Here is an 8,239-nt window from a genome sequence, read left to right on the forward strand (position 1 = left end):
CCACACATTTTAATGACTTTTTTTTTATAACATATGCCTTCATTTGTTAATTAACGTTACTGATGGTCCTATTAACATATGCCTTCATTTCATTTTCAAAAAGACAAGCGGATTCCATCATTTTCAAAAAGACAAGCGGATTCCATCTGAAATAAAGAAACAGAGTCATGGTAGACATTCTAGCCAACAAAAAGACAATGGATTCCATCTATATCATAATATCATTTTTGATTGCAGGCATCTCTCGGATTAGCTTCATCTACCTCGGCTTAAGCATGTCTTTTGCGAAGGGAACAAGCGGTGGTGGAATCAGAAATTCAAGACAAAAGGGGCATATATTACACATCATTGAAAAGAAAAAGAAAAAAATCACAATAAATAACAAGAAGATACTATTAAATTTGTACATGTTTTTTTTGGATCCATTGTTGAGATTTAATATTACAATTATAATGAGAATTACATCACCACAGCTTCGAAATCCACAATCAACAATCCAATTGAATTTATAATTAACAAATTTATCATTATCAACTCAATAAAAAACCCCACAATGGAGAAAAACAATCAACTAAACAAATCCCATAATACTAAAGAAATATTTAATTAATTCAATTCTTACTATTAACTTTTCAGTTTGAAGGATGAATAATCAAAAAAAATATAATAGAGTACTTTTAAAATTTTAAAATACAAAAAGATTTTACATGATTTTAAAGAGGGGTATTATTATAATTTTTTAAAGGACAAATAAGATAAAAACTTTATATATAAGGGAAATGGTGTAAATATGAAAAACTCAAGGAGGGCACGTGACCCCCTACCCTCAATGTGGCTCTGTTTCTGGGAATAAGTGTGCTGACATCCTTACCAACAAAAGGTTTAGGAGTGGTTTGAGATGATCTAAATAAGTGTATTTTTTATCTTTTTATGAAAAGATGTGCAGAAAAGTAGAGAGGTGATATGACGAAAAAAAGATAAAAAGATAAATTATATAGGGGATGTCAAACCATTCCTTAATAATAGTGATTCAAATTTTACCATTCTATTTTATGTTCCTAATTGTATTTTTTTACAACTCTATGATGCTAGACGGTCTTTCTACCCTCCTCTTGTAAATGCTTTATTTATATATTATGCTTTTTAGACCCAAAAAAATAAAAAAAGAGAAACAGAGATGAATAAAGGATACGGAGAAAGAGAGGTTATGTTTGCCTCTTTTGGGTAATTGGATTTTAAATAAGTGCAAAATTGAAAAATTAACATAAAAATCTTTCCGATGGATTTTAATGATGACGTATGAAATAAAATGCAACTCAAATGTTTCCAGATATCTATGTAAACGTTTTAGAATAAATTACACAACCTCCCTTGAAATCTAAAGGAAGCTTAACAAGTTCACGGATGTGATAATGGTCCGGGCCGGTCCAAACGGGCTTTGCAGGCTCTTGTTTTTTTATCGGGCCAGGTCATGGGCCGAAAAGTAAGGTTCAGACCCAAGCTCATGCCCATTTAGAATAGGGCTTAGGGTTTGGACTTCGACGTCGAGTCAAGCCTGGGCAGTCCTTTATTTTTGTTGGAAAAATGAACAATAAATACATTATTTATGTAAATTATTTATTAGGGATGAAAAATAAAGAAAAATTATACTAGAGTATTTTAGTTAAGAGTAATGAAATGTTTTGATTGGTTATGTTTCATGGTGGTATTAAAATTTAATTATGTATGACTTATGTTTTTTTAATTATGAATTTATAACTAAAAAAATATGCAATTATGTAATTTTTTTCTTTTGAAATGAACAATTATATATATATATATATATATATGAAAATGAAACTTTCAATATTACAATATTAAATTAATTATATGACATTTATTACAAAAATTTATATCATTAAATAAAATAGGTGTAAATTATTGATGATGGTAGAGCAATTGTATCACTATAGGTCAAGTGTATCCCAACTATATTGACACCTACTAACCTACCAATCATTTGTATTATACTGCACATCAATAATCTAATACAAAAAAATAACGAAATGAAATAATAAAAACTAAATTATTGATCAATCCTCAAAAGAGATAAACATTTCAATCGTGTTACCCGATGATTTGTCATCCAAGTCATTTTGAATTCTATCATTTTTGTTATAATTTTGTCTTCTCGTAAGTGCATGCATATGATCTCTGGATATCATCAGTGCCTTAACCATTTGTAGGTAAAAGCCTTTGTGGTAATCGCTCAGTACTCGTCCATTTCCACTAAAAGTTGTTTCCGAAGCAATTGTAAAAATAGGAACAATTAGTATATCACGGGCCATCTGTGAAACCATAGGCCACATAATTTCATTTTATTTTCACTAATCCAAAATGTCAAAATCATCGAAATCATCCATTAACGGGCTTTCTAAATAATATTGTAGTTCAGAACTACTTACCCTTGTATGTTGAGATATTCTTCCACTTTTTATTGCTGAAAAAACTCTTAATCTTCCGTCTCGAGATGAAACTGCTAGTGTAGTGTGTGTAGGTATATTAACAGATGCAGCTGCCATGTATTCTTCAAATAATCTGTTGCATGTTTGCATAATAGAGGCAAACTGTGTTTGATCAATGAAAATACGTTCTAAAAATTCTTATAAACCAATTTCTTTACATATAGGATCAATTGAAGTAATAATGGTTACATAACATTCATTAACCATATATTTTACAAAAACTTTAATTATTTCTGCTAGCATATGTAAAATAAATGGTGAAGTAAGAATATATATATATATATATAAGAAAATAATTTTGTTGAAATATCAAAAACTTTTAAAAAATCTTCGTACAAGGCTACTTGGCGCCAATTAAGTTCTGTAGGAGTCAACACTGCTCCTATTGATGTTGTTGCAAAAAATAAATCTATTACTCTTCTTTGTTTACAAACTTTTTTAAACATATTATACATTGAATTCCACCTGCTATCTATGTATAATATTAATTTTTGAAATGGCATACCTTCTCTGTACGGGGAGGAGATATTCGTCGCTCTTCGTACTCCTTGCGTCCAAGCTCCATTTCTGTCTGATTGATCTGCAAACACAACGGCGGTGAGCTACCCGGCGGTGTGTTGCCGAAAAACCCCTCCGACGATCAAGTTAGCACACACTCGGAGAAAGAGAGAGAGAGAGAGAAGAGCTGAATGAATGTTAAGTTTTTCTCACCAAAATATGTTTCATGCCCTGCATGGGGGGTGCAGTCATGCTTACAAACTTTCTGCGTTTACCTCTGCATCCATTCACCTATTGACACGTGGAGGTGTTCTCCTATCACGCTCTCCCATCTGTCAGCGCAAATTCAGCTAAACACCACCTAATCAAACCGCCAGATGGCATTGGCGGGAATGAGCAGCCCGGTGGCACCATCCCAGTCTCCTCCGACCGTGCTACCTAACAAGTCCAACAATGTCCCTCGCCGAGCTTCATCACGACCGAGCTTAGTAGCATTCCGGTACGACTGCGCTCCAACCAAGCTAGGTCGGTCTGTGGAAGACCCTTCACGTCAAGATAAATATGCGTACAGTAAAGCCTGGGCTGACAGAAAACCATCTCGGCTGAATGGGCCCTAGACTTCGACCGAGCAAACCAACCCAGGATCAACCCACGTTAGCTCGGCCCAAACTTGCTCGGACCTCTTTCAGCCCGGCCTTTTCCACGGTCGCAGGTCCAATTAAGAATCCCCCTCTCAATTGCCCCTAAATTCCGTCCGCTCAAGCGTGACTGGGATTACACGATCCGTCCAGGATCGATTCTCCGCCCGGCCTTACCCTGCAAGCCCTCAACCGCACTAAGCCCGATGCTCGGTCCTTTTCCTTGCTCGGTTGGCGCTTCGACTTACCAACCCGTCTTTTCAATACTAATAGCGTAGTCATTACGGACACGCGGCACTCGCTCATTGGCCTCGAACTGCCAACCCCGCCGCCTCTTCACATTCGAATTTTAGCGCTCCTTTTGCCTTTTTAAAGCTGTAGCTTGCCCCTTACTCATCTTTTCTCCGCTATTTATTCTCTTCTGCAAAAACCAACCTGCGATCGAGGGCTCACGCCATACTTATCCCGTTGAGATCAGAGCACCCTAACTAGCATGCTTCAGACCATCGTCGTCGCTGAGGGCCCTCGTCCCACTGCTTGGAGTCTCTATCGGTGCCCTTGCCTGTAAGTTCCCAACCCTCCATTACTGCTCATTTTTTACTTATATTTCCCAAGCCTTTGATTGTCATAATTGAGTTTAGGGCACAATAGCGGTGGGCTTTAGGACGTAGCCCCAAAAAATCACCTCTGCCCATTCTCCTTCTACTGTTCGTCATCTTCTTGTGATGAACACGCGAGGATCTAGGGCAGACCGGGCTCCAGGTCTTCTTTTGATCCCAAAAAACACCAAAACCGAGCAAGTCGTGAGTTTGCAAGACTCGTGTATTAACCGAGGTAACAGAATGCTGGACAGCTTGACCGGGCTAATATCTGGTCCACTTGAACGGCCGAGCTTCTGGGTGTACCTCTATGACCGAGATGGTCTGGTACTCCATCTGACCGAGCTAAAGTTGAGCTCGTTTTGTGCGACCGCGCTTCCATTTACACTTACTTTGCTGCAGAGTCCAAGGGGACCAAGCACCAACACCAAGGCTTTCAAAAGGCCGAGTTGTCTTCGCACGAAATTTTGCCAACCAAAACCGCCGTGCTGAGACAGGCCGGCTTCACATGGGGCGTTACTGCTTCCTTGTTGACACGCCGGTCGCACTAGTCGCGTTCCGGGAAGAATATGGCGTCCCTGTAGACGTACATCTCGAGCTCGGTGCCGAGGACACCAACCCTTGGGGCAGACTGGACCAATGTCCCTTTACTGTGCTTTCCATAATTGAAGGCGGCCTTTGCTTCCCGGTTCAGCCTCTAATGTGCGAGTTCTTGAGGCACACCGGGCTAGCACCAACACAAGTTTCAACCAACACCCACAGAATAATAAACAGGGTAGCCGAGTTGAACAATCGGCTGGGCCTGAACCTAGGATTAGCCGAGATTCTACGCCAGTACATCCTCGGGCATACAGGCGATGGGCTTAACTACTTCTTAAAGATTAGGCCGGGCAAGGAGAAGCTTGTAACTGACACCCCATATAAAGATATGCACGACGATGGCTTTTTCTGGGTGTTAGGAAATTATGAAACAGCCGATGTGCCTGGCTGGTACATCAGCAAGAACTTTGGTTTGACATGTAAGCCGTGCTCACTGCTCGGTCAACCCATTTTCCTTCACTGTTCTGCACTAATGCCTTTTTTTCTTTTCCTCTTTGCAGCTATCGAAACCTTGCAAGCGAACTACTTTAACCCCAACGAGGCTGCCATCAGAACCATGCTGCGGTATCGTAACCGGGATTGCCACGACCTTCTCGGCTATGTACCGAGCTACAGATACACAGCTCCCCATCGGAGTAGGGTTACAGACTTTCTCCGAGCACCGTCTCCACCACCCAATCCAACACTACCGGACGTGCCTCTAATCTGGCTGACCAAGGAAGAGGAAATGGCCAAACGAATCCGTATCAAAAATCTCATCACCGCCACTTCCACCGAGCTTCTGAGCATCTCTCCCCGTGCCCCGGCTGCTGGTCAAACATTTGGGACGGTGATAGCATTGGCATCGACTGCTGTGACGTATGCCAGTAAAGAAAGTCACCGAGCAGGAAAAAGGCCTCGGTCCGTCGATCCGTCAGCCGAGCTCGTCACTGAGTTGAGCACTGACCAACCAGCGGAAGCCTCAAAGCCAACTCCCCTATGGTAGCCACAGTTCAAGCACCGGGCGAAGGAGATCCCGACAAACACCTCAGTCAAAGGTGACAAAGAACATCTCCTGGCTTTCGACCTGACAAGAGTTCTACTCCTGTCGAGCGACATGACCAGCAGTAACCACGTGCCAGATACCCAGCTCGTGAAGTCCTCGGTCAAATCTATGACCTGGGTAAGAATTCCGCATGCTTTATTCAAATTTGTTCAAGTGTTTGCATGGTTACTTTTCTTTATTCGAACTCTAACGCGTCCTCTTGTAGGCCATCCAGAAACAACATCTTGTGATGGACCGGATTCACAAGCTCCGACAAAAGGTGACCGATGGGGCCAATCAGGTCAAGCATTTGGAAACCGAGCTGGGGAGGTCTAAAGTATCGCTCGAAATGGCTAATGCTGACAATGCAAGACTTCTTGGCCAGCTCGGTAGGGCTGAGCAAGAGAGAGACAAGCTGAAAGCCCAACTTGCAGCCGAGAAAGAAGCGCGGAAGGTTGTTGTGGACGAGGCCAACAATCTCGGTTTCCAGGAGGCTGAGGACAATTACAACAAGTAAGTCGAGGCCACCAAGGACATTTATTTCAAGTTCGGCTGGAAGACCGCTTGTGAAAAGCTCGGCCAAGGAGTGGAGACCGAGGTGTTTGCTTCTCCTCTCCCAGCCTTTTTGCCGGCCTACCTGGTTCCCTACGCCAACAAAGTCTTCAACGCTTTGCACGAGGTGGCAGAGATAGAGGCCGAGGACCACAGTAGCCAACAAGAGCTTGGCAAAAAGGAGAAGGTTGCAGTCGTTGACGTAGAAGCCGTGACAGAAGCTACCGGGGATGAGTTTGCTGACCTCTCTCCGTTAGCGTAGTTTAGACTCTTTTTTTTTTTTTTTTTTTTTTTTTTTGAGTTTTTGTAACCGGGCTACAAGCCCCACTTCATGTACTCAATGAAAAGTTTTCATTTTGCTTGTACTCTTGCAATGTGGTGGTGTTGTAAATTCTGCCCGGTGAGAAAAGTATCTCGGTCAAAATCAAACCGTACTACTAGAGTTGAACAGGCCGTCAACACGTAAGCTGAAACACCCATCCCGACGAATATGCTAAAATAAATCACTCTTTGAGCTGACATGAGACATCTCGGCACAAAAGTAGGAGTTGAGCTAATCAGCATAAAACTTTGAGTTGGGCAAATCTCCATCTCTTTTAGTCGAGGTAAATTATCTCGGTTAAAACACAAGAGTTGAGCATATCATCAACCCTTCTAGCCGGGGTAGATTATCTCGGCTAGTGCCTTTGAATTCAGCAAATCACCAACTCTTTTAGCCGGGATAAATCATCTCGGCTAAAACACAAGAGTAAGCCCCTCAGTTACTACATTACTTCGAACGCAACAAACTTCTTCAGCAAAGATAATTCACTTCTATTATAGTGGCAAAAAGAGTTACATTCAGAAGTGTAGGGAAGACAAGTCCTTCCACAAAAAATTACATAAAAAAGGCGAACACTAAAAATAATACAGTTTGAGGTTAGCTGCATTCCATGGCCGGGGTATGCCTTTGCCATCCAAGTTGTCTAAGTGGTATGCCCCCTTGCCCGCCAGACCGATTATCATATAAGGCCCTTCCTAGTTTGCCCCTAGCTTGCCTTCGCCTGGCACTAGTGTGTTGCCTATCACCTTCCTTAAAACCCAGTCCCCGACTTTAAACAGTCTGGGGTGCACCGTTTTGTTGTATTTTCTGGACAGTTCTTGTTGGTATGCGGCCACGTGGATTAAAGCCTTTTCTCGGCGCTCATCGGCTAGGTTCAATTCCAGGGCGATGGCTTTAGAGTTCAACTCGGGCTCAAAATTTTCGCTGCGGATTGTGGGCATGCCGGTTTTTAATGGGATGACCGCCTCCATGCCATATGCCAGGGCAAAAGGAGTTTCCCCGGTCGAGCGTCTCGGGGTTGTCCGATATGCCCAAAGGATACTTGGGAGTTCATCGGCCCATTTTCCTTTGGCTTTCTCTAGTCTTTTCTTCAAGCCATCGAGAATGGTCTTGTTTGATGCTTCGGCTTGGCCGTTGGACTGCGGATAGGCCGGGGTGGAGTTGTAGAATTCTATCTTCAATTCCTCACAAAATCCTCTGAACAGGCGCCCGTCAAATTGAGTGCCATTATCAGAAATCAAAACCTTGGGAACATCAAACCGCGTTATCACATTCTGCCAAACAAACCGTTTGGCATCTTCCTCTGTGATAGTCGTTAAGGGCTCAACTTCAACCCATTTGGTGAAGTAATCCGTAGCCGCAATGAAGAACTTCCTGTTGCTCGGTGCCGTTGGGAGTGGTCTCACTATGTCCAACCCCCACATCGCAAAAGGCCAAGGGCTTGTGAGGGGAAGAAGTTCTCTAGCCGGCTGGTGAATTTGGTGGGCGAACTTTTGGCACTT

The sequence above is a fragment of the Camellia sinensis genome, chromosome 4 (assembly GCF_055761805.1).
Source record: "Camellia sinensis isolate YWXY chromosome 4, ASM5576180v1, whole genome shotgun sequence".
Taxonomy (NCBI): domain Eukaryota; kingdom Viridiplantae; phylum Streptophyta; class Magnoliopsida; order Ericales; family Theaceae; genus Camellia; species Camellia sinensis.